General features: G+C 38.8%; 1 long non-coding RNA gene across 1 annotated transcript; it reads right to left on the bottom strand.

The window, feature by feature from the left end:
* Positions 1-4,259, bottom strand: LOC148127216 (uncharacterized). The gene is made up of 3 exons (XR_015742074.1): positions 4,028-4,259; positions 2,754-3,002; positions 1-290 (listed from the first exon to the last, which is right to left on the bottom strand). It is a non-coding gene; the product is annotated as an uncharacterized LOC148127216 (long non-coding RNA).
* Between the last annotated feature and the right edge of the window lie 12,885 nt (positions 4,260-17,144).

The following is a 17,144-nucleotide window of genomic DNA, read 5'->3' as shown; positions in this document are numbered from 1 at the left end:
AATAGCTTTAGGGAGCTGCCTACACAGCAGTGGTTGAAAATGGTGTCCACCTCTTTCCTATGAAGAGAAAAAGAACAAGATTGACGGGGCAAGAGGACACGGGGGATGGATCATACTCACCACACCAGTCTGAAGTGGCCATAGGCACTAGGCTGCTCCTGTTCATTCTTTGTGAAATATTTTGATGGATCTCAGCAATAGGACACCACAATTGTTGGCTGTCAGTTTATTCCTCCTACCTTCCGTTGATTTATCTGCAAGTTTGCTAAAGTGACACTGCCATCTAGAGTCTACAAAAAAAGAGCAAAAAAAGAAGATGATTTATCCATCCATCCCTCACATATGTGACATATATGTGATAAAACTGAGCTCTTTTCGATATTTTAATTATATTTGTATAAAACATGTTTATGTTTTCTTCCAGTGTTGATATTCGTGAGTTTATCCCTTTTTTATTCCTACAACACACTCCTTATACGGGACAACATGAATAGCAGAATAGTCCCCTACCACATAGGGGAACTATTCTGTCTTAATTTGGTCTCAAGGGTTTTGAGTGAAAAAGCTTTGCACAGTACTTATGGCTGCTCCTTAGGGACAATGGGGATGAAATTTAGAAAGAGAGATGATAGATGGATAGAAGATTAGATAGAAAGACAGACAAACAGACAGGCATACAGGCAGACACAGAAACATCCAAATCAATATTTAAGCATAATGCATGCTACATTCTTGAAAGCAACAGTGAAGCAGCATGTGCAAATTCTAGCAAAGATGATGGACAGCATTAATCCACATCACTCTCCAAGGCCAATCAGTCGCTCAGCAAGGATTCAAAATCTCTCTCCCAAGTCTTCCTTCCACATTCCTGAGCAGTCAGAGAGTAGACGAAATATTTCATTCTGGATCGTTTCATTACTGTATGGTCGTTTTCCAGCTTTATTGGGGTACTACATATGATTAGACCTTTTACATGATCTCATTAAAATTTATCTTTATCTCTCCTAAGAGCTAAAGCCCTTTCTCACTGGGTCAACTAGCACTGGTTCTAATTAACTTACTTGTCAAGGGTAATTCTACATTATTTCAGGTTTTCAATGAAAGAACTTATTTAATTTTTTAAAAAATCATCCGGGCATCAGACCATAAGCTGCTTGGAATTATCTTTTGTAAAATAGTAGTCATGTATGTTTCCAAACAGACAAGCTGAGGGACAATGCTTCAAAGAAATGCTAATTAAAGTTTTCCTCACAGACTGAATCAAGCCTCTTCAGAACAGCCAAACAAAGTAGGGGAAGCTCTGAAATCAGGACAGCTGATGAAAAGTATTGTATTTAATTGAGACTGTCATTTGTTCTTCTATAATTGTCTGGTTTGCACAGCAACCAAACAGGACAAGTACAGACTTTAACAGATAGTTAGGACTGCAGAAAAAAAAAAACAATTGTAGTCAGCATGCCTGGCATGAGCCAGAAAGTGGGCTGTGAAAATATCCACAGACCTCTCACATTCTAGTCATAAACTTCCCCTCTCAGGACTCCACTACAGGGCATTGCATGCCAAAAAATACTAGACACAAAGACACCACCACCATTCCATCACTCTTCTGAGCAACTAACTCCCAAATCACTGCCTTAAGCCTAAAGATATTTACCCATGTAGTAGGGCTGTATTGCTGTTATCCTTCTCATCGTTAATACTTAACTTCTTCTAATTGTATCTTATGATTTATCACTGGTTTGTAACTTATAATTTATGAGTGTAGCTTACGAATTATGATTTATGAATTGCCACATTGTTGTTTCTATGTTCACTGAGAGTTTATTCACTGGAGACAAATTCCTTGTGTTTCAAATCACACTTGGCCAATAAAAATATTCCAATGTTCCAATTTGGTAGGCTCAACTGTTGTTTGGTTGACCCCCTCATGGGTCAGTTGCAATTCTAATATTCTTTTCCAAAAGGAAATTAATTAAAAATATGCACAAAAACAAAATAAATATTTGTTATATAAAATAAAGCTACTGTTCTGAAAAATGGATTTAAATAGACAAATATTTGTTGTTAGGAGAGTTCAACTTCTTGTTTAACGATAGAATAGTATTTAGAAGGTTACCTGTAAGTATCTACATAAGCTGTGTCTCCACCAGCACTTAATCAAGCCCAGGCAACATTTTTTGGTATCACTGTGATGTCTTTTTTCATCTCATCCCCAGCCTGTGAGCAGACCAGCCTTAAGCTGCCCTTAGCCCAGTCAGTGTTGAAGTATGTTCTTCTATGTACCCATCAGCAACCACCAGGATGATAAATCTGTTAAACTTTACCACAATTAGTTTGGAAGCAAAGACAGGTCTAATAGTCGTTAAAGGTGCACTGGTAGTTTCAAGGTAACCCCTTCCCTTTCAGTTAATCCTATCAATAAGAACTTGGCTGTTTTGTGCATAAAGAGCTTGATACAGTACTAATGCGTGAATCTTCTTTTGACTTTGAAGAAGAAAGGTAAAAACGAAGTTCCTAGCACAAGGGTTGTTTTTGCCTTCCTCTAGAAATGCAACTCTAGTTGGATGCATATGATCCCCTACCCACAAGCGCATGAATGCTTAAATAGCACCATAGTGGTTGTCATTTAGTATCCTTTATGGCATGGTAGAAGTCACTGGCAGCTGGTAATTTAAATGACAGTCTATTAGAGTTACACAATAATGGTAGGTTACTCAGCCAGCATTATTGTGTTTTAACTCTGCAGCCCTTACCAGTTTAGGTCAAGGCTAAAATATTGTAAGAATGGATTTCTCATTGTTTCCTTAATGGAGCTTGGAAGAATATGAAAGTCTGCTTTTGTTGCAGATATAAAGAAAGGAAAGGAAGAAGAAAGAAAATAAAGACGTTGCTTGTGACTCATAAACCTTCTGCAGGTCCACGATTGGTGATTCTCCAGGATGTTCAGTTTCTTAGTGTCTTCTTTAGGAAGCACTCATGTTAACAGCTGTTTTCTTTTAGTCCTGAAAATAAAAAGCATTCTAAGTCTTTTACAACAGTATATCCTGGTGGGCACATTCAGTTCCATACTCATATTCTGAAAGAGCGCTTGCACCAATATTTTTAGTTACTATACCAATATTGCTAAGCAACCATCTTAATGTTAAATTTTTAGGGCACTTTGTCTTCTATTTGATCCACACAAATGCATATGTAGAAGAAATGAGTTAATTCTCGGAAGAATGACAAATAATTTAGTTGCTGCCAAGGACAGCATATTTTTATCAGATATGACAGTTTTAGCGTGTCTGACACATGGTTACATGGCTGGCAAACATTTCAGTGGTGGATTAAATACTTAAAATAGTTCCACCTCCCCCCATCCCTGCAGTTCTGTAAAAAGTTCTCTAGCTAGAATGTTGAAAGTCCTAAGCAGTTTAAACTTATATAAACCAAAATCAAGGCATTTCTTATATTGTATTTTGATTTCACCTTCTCACTGAGTGATGACTGAGTATATGATCATTATCATCATCATCTTTTGAATTTATATGCTTCCAAATCTAATCCAGAAATCAAGAGCATCAAGAGAAATTATAGAGCAACAGTTAAAACACCTATAGCAGTGGTAGCGAACCTTTTAGAGATCGAGTGCCCAAACTGCAACCCAAAATTTATCACAAAGTGCCAGCACGGCCACACCGCACTCTCACGCCACATGTGAGCTGCCCGCCTTATCCCAGACAGGGGAGGGAGGAAGTGCTCCCCTTGGGCTGCTGGTCAGAGGGGCCACCATGCTTCCATTCACAGAGCACACTTTCCGCTGCCCAATCTCCCCAGCTGCCCCTCTCCTGCCCCTCTCCTGAGCACGTCGCCCCTGCTTCCCAGTTCCAAATCTGTTGGGGAATCGCTTTCACCTCCCCCTCCCAAAGGGGTAAAGAAAGACAATAGGCTAGGGGAGAAGGGGTGGCCTTCCTTCCACTTCAGACCTGCAGAGCCTCCAGTGACCGATGGCACGCTACTCAGCGAGACAGCTGATGAGACTGACCCTGACACTGTGCCCGCCACGCCCGCAGGGCTGCTCAAGGCCAGCACCGGGCCCGAAGAATTGGAGGTGGATGAAGAAGAGGAAGCCGAGCTAGAAACGACGGGCGGCGTGAACTGCCCGCTACTTTCAGAGCCAGAGCTCTCTCACTCCGGAAGAGACTTCTTGGCTGGCTGGTTTTTGGCTGCTGTTCTGCTGCTGTTGGCACTTAGCAGGGCAATGGCATGCATGCCCACAGGGGGGGTGTCTGAGTGCCCCCACTGGCATGCGTGCCATAGGTTCGCCACCACTGATTTATAGTAAACAATAATAAAACAACAAAACATCCACAGTATTAGCAGTATAATATTAAAAGCCGCCATAATAAACAAAACAATAAATAAAAACACTCCGCTACAATATTTTAAATTAATAATCACTAATTGAGAACAATGTCATAATTGAGATCTCACAATGGCAGGTCATATGGTACTTTACCATCACAGAGCCTTTGAAAAAGCTTGATCTTTCCTGCTTCCCCAAAACGTCATCACACATCAACAAGCTTGAGGCCCTGCACATCAAACCTACAAACCTTTTTAAAAAAAATGCAGAACAATCTCCTGCCAGGAATGTGAAATTTAGAAAATTAACAAAGGGTCCAATCAATCAGAGATGCATGACCTGTTTTGGGAAGTGATCCCAAAGACCCCTGTGCCTCACACTCTGCAACTGCATGAATTCTTCATCTGTCCCTTCTTTCTGTAGATGGAGAACTTGTTCTGGTTTTTTTTTAAAAAACAAACAAACAATGATTGCCAAGTCAGAAATGACTACACCAAACTTCCTTGGATTTGAAGCTCCATTCTGAGTTCCTGCGAGAGAGGAGATGTTGATTTTGCTTACAGCACTTTCTAAATCCTGAAATCCTGCAGTGCAGCAGAGTGGCATGACCATATAAGATGTAAACAGTCAGAATTGCTCATATGCCTTCATGACAGTCAGAAATGGGGGTGTGCTAGCAATGTGTTTTCTTGTACTTGCAAGGAGGAGGAAGCAATGAGGGGGAGGCCAGCATGAGTAACTGAGCTATTGGTCCTCAGATAAGCACTGATTGGCTTATAGTTCTCTGTGCTCAACTACTGACCAGAAGGACAAGGCACCAACTGTCTTGTTTCCTCTGCTTACTTCCTGTACAAGCAGGCAAACACGTCTATAATCCTGTATCTTGCTGCTGCAAATAATCAAAACAGTACAAATCAATCTTGCGCACATTCTAAATTGGAATCAGAAGGATTAGGAGATTGAAAGTCTTGTCATCTGGAAAGGCCATAATTGACTAAGCATAGATGTGACTGGCTGTCCATCAAGGTTGCTAGAAAATATTTTGCATGGAATATTTTAACCCTTAGCCTGCAAGTTTGATCAGATCATCATCACTGATGTTTCAGCATTCTAGCACTTGCCACTGCATTTTTATGCCTGTGTATAAATCCCACAAGAGACTTTTGAAGTAGTGTTGCCTTAGTTAAATATATTATTGTCCAAAAAAGGATATGTATTATTAAAGATACTCAATATTTCCTCAAGCTTTTTTTTATTTATCAATTGCTTATAAGATAATAGGTATAAGTAAAAACATAGTTAAGAATACATGGATACATATAAGAAAAATAAAAATATATATAAAAGAAACCATAGGACAGGGACGGTAGGCACTTTGGTGCGCGAATGCACGCCCCCTACAGACCTCTTAGGAAAGGGGTGAGGTCAATAGTAGACAGTCTAAGGTTAAAGTTTTTAGGGTTTGGGGAAAAAAACCACAGAGTCGGGTAGAATATTCCAGACATTGACCACTCTGTTGCTGAAGTCGTATTTCCTGCAATCAAGTTTGGTGCGATTAACCTCTATTGTTTGCTCTTGTATTATTATGGTTGAAGCTGAAGTATTATTCATTGACTGGTAGGACATTGCAATGTATGATTTTATATACTATACTTAGATCAGACCGAAGGTGGCGTAGTTGTAGGTTTTCTAGGTCTAGAATTTCAAATCTGGTGGCATAAGGTATTTTGCAATGAGTAGAGTGGAGAACTCTTCTTGTGAAATATTTCTGGACTTTCTCAACTGTGTTAATATCATGTAATGTGGGTTCCAGACTGATGAGTTGTATTCAAGTATTGGTCTAGCAAATGTTTTGTATGCTCTAGTTATTAGTGTAATATTACCAGAGAAAAAGCTATGTAAGATTAGGTTAACAACTCTTAACGTCTTTTTGGCTATGTAGTTACAGTGGGCTCTAGCACTTAGGTCATTTGAGATGAGTACTCCAAGATCCTTGACAGAATTTGGATCATCAACAAGGTCATGACTATTCAGCCTGTATTTTATTTTCTGATTTTTTTTGCCAACATGTAGGACAGAGCCTTTATTTGTTGAGATTTGAAGTTGCCATTTGTTTGACCATTCTGATACATAGTCAAGGTCTTTTTGAAGGGTAGCAGTATTGTCTGTGGTGTTGAATAGCTTTACATCATCAGCGAAGAGAACGTAGTTTCTCTTGATATGATCACAGAGGTCATTTATGTAGAGTATGAAAAGAGTTGGTCCTAGAACACTGCCTTGGGGCACACCACTGTTGACAGGTACAGAATTTGATAGGACGCTCCCAATTTTGACCATTTGTTGTCTGTTTGACAGGAATGCTTCTATCCAGTTATGCAGGTGTCCAGAGATACCATAAGATTTTAGTTTTAGTAGTAGTTTGTCGTATACCACTGAATCAAAGGCTTTACATTAGATTGCGTCTACTGCTTTGCCCTGATTGGGTTGTGTAGTCCATATGTTTTTGCAGTGAAAGAGTTGCAGATTACATGATAGTTTTTTCCTAAAACCAAATTGTTTATTAGAGAGTAGGTTGTTTGTTTCCAAGTGGAGGATGATGGATTGGTTAATAATGGATTCCATGACTTTACGGGTGACGCAGCATAAAAAGATTGGTCTGTAATTTTCAACTAGGCTGGGGTCTCCTTTTTTGAAGATGAGGATGACCGTGGCTTGTGACCATAGCCTCTTCAGTTACTCTCAAGTCCAGCCCAAGAATGGCATAGAACAATTCAGTCAAAGTTCAGTTCTTTATTTGCCTACACCTAATATCAGAATCTTGCCAGACTAAACCGATACAACTCTTACTTTAACAGATACATTCTGGGAGATTCTAAGGAGAGCCTTTTTAATGTCCAATCCAGCTCCAGGCTGTACTGCCTCTTGTCTGCTCCTTGTGCCTTGGGATATGCTCCCTCCTTCCTGGGAAACTGCTGCTTCACTGCAGTCCATCACACCATCTCCCCCTCCATAAGCACCATCCCAGACAGTTATACTTTTAAAATCAATATCATTTAGTTTACTCAGCAGGAAATGGAAGAATATCTGTTTTATGTGAACAATATAAAATAGAGCATGAAAGTTACTAATAACAGTAACTGTTTGGATACATGGCTTTTGATCAATTCATTATGTCTGTTAATTTCCCTATAAGCAAATACATAATTTACATGTGGGGTGAGATGGCTCAGTGGTTAGACGCTGGACTAGTCAACTGGAAAAGTGAGAGCCCAGGTTTGAAACCTGGATGCTTTGCAATGGGTGAGCTCCTATCACTTGTTCCAGCTCCTGCCAAGCCAGCAATTTGAAAGTATGCAAATGTGAGTAGATAGATATCACTTCAGTGGGAAAGTAACAGTGTTCCATGTGCCTCTGTGTATAGTCGTGCTGGCCACATGACCACGTAAATGTCTCTGGACAATGTTGACTCTCTCAGCTAAGAAATGGAGATGAGCACCACCCTGTAGAGTTAGACATGACTGGACAGTGGAAACTGAAAGTAAGCTGAACACATACCACAGGAACTTATAATTTTGAGCAATGGGTTTTAAAGCTAATTATTACAAAAGAGTACAAACAAAAATCCTTACAAACAATTGTTTAAAGAATTAAACAAATTCAAAACAGGTATCAAGAGAATCATAGGTCAAACTGAGGATGATATTTTTCTTACTCATTTATCAAAGGCCAACCAAAGAAGCTATCCTCACCAGGAGTCTGAAAGTTATGCCCTCCCTTCTCAGAGAGTTTGCTTAAATATGACCTTTAGAGACAAATGGATTTTATGACATTGAGCAAATTACTGCTCTTCCCTCTGATTTAACCTCTGCATTGTGCCAACTGTTATTTCTGATTCACACAAGTATCTCCTCTCTGTTTTCAAGAAAAAAAGTGATAGAGCTGCTATCCTGAAAGTCTGTAATTGCTGTTATTTGAAAACAAGACTCACAAAAAAACTTTTATGTGAAAAAGCATTGAAAGAGAACTGGTTTTCTTAAATCCAATGGTAATTTATCTCCATCATAATAACATAGTAACTGTTCTCTGATCCCCAAATGTTCAGGGTAAATTTAATATTGCACAATTGTTTCACAAAATTGATTTCAGAATTGCTTTATGTGGATTCTGTTTTCCTATTTAAAGCTGACCCTTCTAATTTGCAGGATCCATCAGTTTAATCATTCAGTCTGCCTGATCCCAAAACTGTTCTTATTAGAGAGCTGAGTTAATAGGGTTGTTAAGCTTCTCTTTAGCCTCCATTTCACTTTTGAGTTTATTTTGTTCTCTTTCTTTTATTCAGTCTTTCCTTGCTGATTTCACTCAAGATTTTACTTTCTGCCTCACATCTTTTTCTAAACCAGTTTTGATAACTTAAATATTCCTGGTTTTTTTATATCCTCATCGTTTAAACACTTATGAATAAACCAATCCAAAAGTTATCTCCTCTACTTTGTCATAAACCTTATCTGTTTATACCTTTCTGACAACCTGGTTGTCCATAATATGAAGTACAGTAAGTTATAAAATCAGTAGCTAGTTTATGCTCCCTGGGAGGTTCTTCCGGTCGGCTCTGAGGCTCATTTATCTTTTTATAGTTGTTACTGTGATTCTTTCCTTTCCCTGGAACCTAAATTCAGCTGGTTCTTCTAATAAGGCTAACTTCCCATATCTCTCGCTCAGTGAAAGCAAATTAAAATCATTTTGAGTGCTTTAAATGTCAGCAAGTTGTCAATTTTCAGTTGTTTTGGCAGTCAGTCCCATGATTGTCCAAAGCTTATCCTACATCATTTCTTAGAAGCTTTGCAGATCCTTTGTTGAATTACCCTTTTTGTTATAGTGCTACAACATTTCTATTTTCCATCTGTGTGACTGCCTGTGGCTTTTCTCTCAGGTGTGAGGATCTGACAAATTATTATATTAGTAAGGTGATACAGATAAAAGAATTTCCCCATTAAAATAATTAGAATGCAGTTCAGAGTCATGCTCTTTCATGACTTTCTCTTCAGGGAGTATTATTAATAGATCAAGGAAATGAAAATTAAACAAAATACAACCAGTATGTAAACAACAGCAGTGCAACAGTCAATGAAAAACATCTGGATTTGTGGAACTGTGTGACTAAATAAGCCAAATTTCTTACAGAATAGTAGCTCTAAAGAAAGAAGAAAAATGCCAAACCAAATTATTTTCTCAGAAAGTCATGCTACTTTTGGAAGGGAAGTAAAGAAGAAAAAAGTTCAAATAGCTTAACTATTGCCTAGATTTTGGGAGATAAGATGGAAAAAAGAAGGCTAGAAAAGATTTAAGAGCAACTTAGGAGAACCTATTGGAAGTAAGAGCTATTCAGATTGTAATAAAACATTAAAAAGACACAAGATGTGTTCGCAAACAAAACTAACCAAGTCTGCTATTGCTGGAGGTAAATTCTTACACCAATGAATCAATGGTAGATGACATTCTGTAATACTATCCTGGTCAATGGGAAGTGTCCATCTTCGAAAAAGGTCCAGCATATTGTTTTTGTTTTTAAAAAATGCTGGCAGAACAGTAGAAGTTGTCTTATCTACTCATTCATCCCTATCTACCCCAGCTTTATTTCACTAGCCTATATTAAAAAGGCAGTGGGATTCCTACAGCATCCCTTGTTTATAAGGGGAATTCCTAGAAATGTTTCTCTATGTCAATCAAAGAAATAAATGATTCTCACTGACACAACAGCCCTGGGGGTGTTTTGCATACCATATTAATGCTTCCTTCCCTCTTGATTCAGTTAGACATTTTATATCAATACAGTAATAGAGATTCATGGATTAGTCACAGAGAAGATATAGAGGTTATTGTAAAGGGATACCTGTCCTTTTCTGCTGAGTTGGGTGCAGTATCAGTTGAATTAATATCTTTTGCAAAAGGAGAGGAAGGAAGATAAAGAAGGAATTTAGTTGGTATTCAGTTAAGCACCAAGTACTGTACCAGAATCTTTTCTGGGTTGAAATAATTCTTCAAATCTGGAATTAATGAAGGATTTTTTTTGTTATCTGCTCCTCACCAGACTTACTAATTAGAATAAAATAAAAGGAATCCATCACTCCTGGATGGCTACCAGATTTGGGAACACATTTTAATGTGTCAGAGAAAAAAGAAAAAAAGTGAGGAATTGCTTTTCTCCTTTTTTATAGAATGAAGAGCAGGGGAAACTCTTCTATTGTATATCTTGTTTAATGAAAAGAGGACTAGGGCTGTCATGATAGAGTCTTCCAATATTTAAGGGGCTGCCACAAAGAAGAGGAAATCAGCCAAAGCACCTGAAGGCAAGGACAGGAAGCAATGGATGGAAACTAATCAAGGAGAGAAGCAATCTAGTACTAATTAAAAATTCCCTGATGGTGAGAACAATTAATTAGAGGTGGTATTCAGCAGGTTCTGACCAGTTCTGGAGAACTGGTAGCGGAAATTTTGAGTAGTTTGGAGAACCTGGAGATTTTACAGTATTCTTTCCCTGCCACGCTCACCAAGCCATACCACGCCCATCAAGCAATGCCCACAGAACCGGTAGTAAAAAAAATTGAATCCCACCACTGGCCTCTAGGTTTACACCATGTTGTCATCATTGGGCAGCAGAGCCAGTTTACTTTCAGCACAAATCACAGCATATTGCTTCCACGCAGTAGATTGTTTTCCTACCTTTCATTTCATGTGCCTCCCAGTTCTTTGGCTGTGTCTGCTAATCATAGCTGAGAAGCTGCCCTTGAATGAGATGCCTTAAGTTGAGTAGAAAAGAAGCAGTGAAGATTCTTTTTAGATACACTTTTTATTTGTTTAGTGGCCATAAAGACAGACATAACAGAGTAAGGATAAGAGAGGAAGTCACGAACCTTAGGTGACTTCTTTTTTTTTATACTTCTCTGATGGTCAGTTGAAGAACTAACTGGTCAGCTTACAACTGATTTGCCTGACCATTAAAAGAAAACAGTAGCTCTTAGCAAACATATTTGGAAATATGTTTAGTATAGGCATAGTATCTCTTTCTATTTTAAATCAGGCATGTCTAAGGACATTTTCTCATTGCCATTATTTTCATTTCCCAAGGAAAGACCAACTGCCAGGTGCTGAAAAAAGGAAAATATTTTTTAAAATGTCAATAGTTTTGCTCTTTCTGGAGTACTGAAAGGGACTTGCAAAGTCCTCAGCCCTGTAGTCAGTATTTTCCGAACTGGTCTTGAAGTTCAAAAGCCAGGAGGAAGGATGAGGCATAATAAGTTCCCTTCAGCATTGTAACAATCTTAATTTCAGGGGCAAAACTGCACTGCACTTAAGCCAGAGATAAATTAGTACAGATTCCCATTCTCCACAAGGCCTATTGTATCTAGTCTCTTTGCCAAGCTGGAATGGAGCCTCTCCTTTCAAGCTAAAAGTGGAGGGTTTGTTCCCCACTAATAGCAAAATATCTGAGAGCTTCATGTCTTACTGTACTTATTGGAAGCTAGTTCTCAGTACTGAAGCTAACTAACTGTATACTGAAAGTGTTTCTACAGCAGAAAGAAAATCCCTTTAATTCTGGCACAAAGTATTGTTGTGGCTCGGGGCTTGGATTCAGCTCCTGTGATTGATATGAGTTCAAGTGAAGAGGTTACATCAGAACAATTTGAACCAGCCTGGCTTACTGATTGGACTGATAACCAGGATGAGGAGATGGACGTGACAAAGGACGACAAACCTGATGTATTAGAATTGTCAGGACCTTTGATCTCCTCTGGTTCTTTATCTGATGAACAGCCGGGAATGGCTGACAGGGAAGTTTTGAGAGAGTCTTCTAGTGGAGATGAGAACTTGGAAAATTTGTGGTTAAATGTAAAAAATAGAAGTCGGTTGAAAAGGCAAAATCAGCTGGAGCAAATGAGAAGAGCAAGTCAATAAATTAGCACGTTGCCTTAATGAGTATAAAAGGACACAGCTGGGCTGGTGCATTTCGCCAGAAACAAAATGACTATTTGAGTGAGGACGTTACAGCAAAGAGCTCTGAGGCTGAGGATTTATTGCCAGGACTGGTTTGCCGGACAGAGTAAGATTTATGCTGTGGTTTCTGCCAGCCGTTATCTAATAAGACTTCTTTCCATTTGATTTAATTGTGAAACGGCTGCTTTCTGTTTTGTTCGTTTGAATTTCGAAGGGGAGTCATAACAAAGTATGTACCAAGTGTTGAAAGGTGTCAAAATGCCTTTCTTTCGAGGATTCGATTTTCCCACTGGGAGAGCTCTGGCGCAAGGATACAGACAGCTGCTTGAAAGCTAGATCTTTTTATTTTTCAGGAAGGCGGAGAACAGCGAGAAGTCTGCCTTCCTGGGCTAGCTAGCTTCTTATGGTAAGTCCCTGGTTTTTTATACCCTTTTCTCCCTTTGTAAGTTGATTTTGTGTGAGTGTTTGTATTTGTGCCTAATATTTCAAATCCTGTTTGAGTTTGTCTTTATTTCCGTCAGTGGGCAAACTCCACGGGGTAGCCAGATTGTATTATTGGCTTTCTGTAATCTCTTTTAGATAGTTTTTCATATTTGTTCTGTGGCAATCTCCTGTCTGTCCCTTTTGTAATTTATATTTTGTGTCTTTTGTCTGTTTGTTTTGCTTATTTGGTATGTCCTGTGTTTGTAAGGGTTTTCTAAATTATCTTTTGTTTCCTTTTCCTATTTGTCTAGTTTTCTTAATTACTTAGGCTTTTGTCTATAGGGATTCTTTCATACTTTTTATTTGATTCCTTTTCCTATGTAAGTTTGTTTTCTGGCTGACCTGATGTTCCCCTTGGGCTTTTCCTGATTTTTGCCTTTGCGAAATTCCCTTTCCACACAAGTATGGATGGAATGTAGTTTTGGTGCTTAATCCTGCCCTTAATGTCAGCAGTTTTGTTGTTTTGATTGCATTGCTACCTATGGGATCTTCAGTCAGGAAAATGACTGTCTAAATTGAGTTACTAAATAAACCAGACACTATTCTCAGACTTGGCTGAATCAGGTTTGACCTGTTGTGTTTTACTAACTGCTACTGGGTACAACTGCTTTATACAGCCAGCCATTCACACTCCCCAATTTCATGACTTCTATCCGATGATCGCTCAAGAGTTGTTCTATGTCTTTTTCACTGCAGATCTTGTCACAGCAGAGCCCAATCATCTGAAACTCATTTGCAACGCTTTACGTTCTATTTCTAGGCCACACGCAAGTCCCTTGATGCCAGCTGAGGCTCAGTCAACAAACTGCCACAGATGTCAGGTGTTCCAACTGCAACTGGAGAATATTTGGCCTTTGAAGCTGGTTACAATTGCAGAAGTGTCCTGACTGGGCATTTTGGCTTTTCTCAAACTACTCTGAATTGCAGCTACATGAATTATTATTATGCCCAGCTTGAGGTAGCTTTACAGCAGGGGTGTCAAATTGATGGCCCAGGCTGGATGCATCACGCGCAGCCCACACCCACCCCGGCTTCACAAAGGCAAAAAACATCACAATACATCATGACACAATCGAGTTTGACATCCACGCTTTACAGGATAAACCTCTGGTTATTCATAGTAAAATCTAGTAGATGACAAGAGATATGGAAACCTAGACTTACCACATAGCTGGATAGGGAAAGGAGGATATGGAGAATTGGAAAGGAAAACAAATGGCGGGCGGGGGGAGAGAAAAGATACTGTTTAACTTTCTTATCATCCATGACAAAAATTACACTGAAAAATTCTAAAAAATGTACTTAGACTTATATGCATATGTAATTATTTTTTCCAACATTAGAAAAAACTGTTTTTAAGTTGCAATATTCTTCCAATAAATCTAAAACATAAGCTAGTGACTACTGTATACACTTTCCAAATTTCACTATAGAAATGTATAACAAGTCATGAAGTCTACAGATTCCAGTGATGCTAGATTTAAATGGGCTGGATTGAAACCGATTTCTGGAATCAGGAAATAAACAACAAAAATCTAGGTGTTGAGTCTGTTGACAGATAAGGAAAACAAAGAAGCAGACTATTTACAATACACAAAAGTTTGAATGATGATTGTTGTGAAAAAACACTTTCAAATTAACAAAAAGCAAAATACTAAAGCCAGACTATATTTAATTTTAAGGCTATGCCTGCCAGACAGGGGGCAAGAGAACAAAAAGGAGGACATGTTTTGCTGTATATTTTGTAACCCTAAGGAAGCCAGACCTTCTGACCTTCATTTACATGGCCTGAACATTTAATTGGATGGGGAGGAGAGTATCTTTGTGTGGAGTGGCACGAAATAATCACTATGAAGCAACAAAAAGATATGTGTCCAGCTAGTGTGCCATGGTCCATGTTAGTCAGCCTAAAGTGGAGCTGACTCCCCTTTCCCCTCCCGATCACATTCCCCCAATTATGTCAGGAATTTGGTTTTTTTGAAGGGTCTGGATTAAATCATGAATTTAGAGAAGACGGAACACTTAGCTTTCAAAAGAAACAACCCACCTATCTAGAAACAGAGGATGGGATAATGGCCACAAGGAACTTGCTAGGTCATAGATCATAATTTGTTGGAAGAAATGTCCATCTGGGTTCAGTTCCAAGTGGAAAGAAAGATACTGGAAACATGGAGAAAGTTTGGAAGGATGTTTTAATGGTGGACAGGACCACATGGTTTGACGTCCTGAGCAAAAATGAATACACGGTGGCAGTGTGGAAGCTTCTGGTGCTAATATGGCTTCCACTGGTGAGAGAGATTTATACCCTCTGTGAACTTGCTTCCTGTTCCTGTGGCAAGAAATATATCCTGATTGGTTGTCAGACTCCCATGGGGCCATGCAAGGGTAACTTTGTAGGTTGTCTTGAGTCCCAGGCTTGGTTGAATCTTGCTGGGTGATGTAATGAAGGGGGCTTTAGGCAATTCCTATTATGGCTTAATGGCTTTGTCCTGGTTTGGATCCGAGTAAGGGCTAATCCTATCACCCTGGAGCTGAAGGTCTTTTCTGTTATAGATAAAATGGCCCAGTCTTTTGCCTTGTAGATAAGCTGGCTCCAAAATATGTGCTGGGGCTGAGTTTCTGTATCCCTTAAAATTTCTATTTCTCTTTTAGGGGAAATATTCTGCCTTTTTAATATTTCCTAGAATATTTCATTCTTCTAGGAAAGGGGTGGCTGCTAACTTTCTACAATGAAAAATTAAAGCTACTGCACAATTACTTAGATATCAGTTGTGTTGTGTGAACTCCATTCCACTGTTTAACTCTTTCCTTGGAATAAGACCAAATGAGAAAGAGTATCCAAAGAGAGTTACTCAGAAAAATGAACTCCCTCTTAACTAGGAAATGCCCAGATTTCTGCTTCAAATGAATGTTGGGCTTACAGTTGAAGTTATTAAACATATTTTGTGAATATGGGTATGCTTTTAATACTAGGTGAGGCCTCTTGTGACACAGAATTAAAAATGGTGGAGAAAACCTCACCTATATAAAGTAATTTCTCCACAATGCTATACAATGAAAAACACAGATTGAAGCAAGGTTAATCAAAAAAGCAGTCTAACTTAGCACATTTTTATTCTGGAATTCAAGAGGAATTTAAGATCCCAGAGCTGGTCATCTGGAACAAATCCTGTTGATTATATTCCCTTCAGAGCTTCCCCTGGAATAATTTTGCTTGACCTGTAGGTGATTTATCATCGAGAAATGTAAGCCTTAAAAAAAAAAAACTTTAGTAGACCTTGTACAAAAGGGCTTTTGTAACCAGGTTACTAGTTCTAGGAAGAAATATTATTCCCCCCCATACTGCAACTGCTCAACCCAAATGAGTCCTAGATGTGGGTAGGGAGAGAACTTGAAAAGCCCAGTTTCGTAAGTATTCAAGCCTCCAATTTTTCTGGCAGGAATGAAAAGCCAGCTAATCACCTCTTCTGAATTTAGTGCAAGACTTAGCAGGATGGAAACAGCCATAGCTGCCTGGATGAATGTTCTCAGTGAGAAGAGAAAGGATAGATAGATAAGTCAACATAAATTATCCGCCCAAGCAGGAGACCCTAGATTCTGGTTCTTTTTATTGTTCTTGATTTTTCAAGAAAAATCAAGTTTTGAGGCTAAGAGCAATCAATGAAACTTGGTTGGGTTGGAATTGTTCCCCACCTGCCAAGTTACAGAGCTTATACATTGTTTTGACTTGGTAGAAAACCAGATCACGTGAGATTTGCTGTCCCCATTGCTGGTCCGTATCTTTCTTTCTTTCTTTTTTTTAATAGTAATTTTTATTAAAGTTTTACAAAATTTAAAAAAAAACCCACAATCCGTATCTTTCTTTTGGCTGTATTCCCAGATACAGATAGTCTTCTGACATCTCTCCAAAACAATGGTGACAAAGCTTAACAGATTTTAGAAAACTTGAAAGGTGTCAGGATAAAGGGGTGATGAACTAGGGGGGCATTTAGAAGAAAGGATTGCCCTTGAAAAAGATCAGAGATTTCATGCTCTACAATATTTGATTACTAACAGTTCTAACTAGCTAATTTGTCTGTGGATCAATCTGTTTCTCCAAACAGTGGCATTCTGGATTTACCGGAATTTTATTTCCAGTGTACTTCACCATACCCATTGAGATCTCTAAATTAGTAAAAAAAAAAAAAAAAGTTGAATTTCATATATTAAAGTGCCTATGCGTGTATCTGCAAGACACTCTAGAGCAGTGGTGCCTCCGCTTTGGAAACCTGCCCAAGTGAAACATCTATGATGCTAGCCCATACTCTCAAAGCTTCTTCTG

Source organism: Pseudonaja textilis, chromosome 2 (assembly GCF_049901715.1).
Source record: "Pseudonaja textilis isolate UNSWEBS1 chromosome 2, rPseTex1.2, whole genome shotgun sequence".
Taxonomy (NCBI): Eukaryota; Metazoa; Chordata; class Lepidosauria; order Squamata; family Elapidae; genus Pseudonaja; species Pseudonaja textilis.
This window is presented reverse-complemented; position numbering and strand designations above follow the sequence as displayed.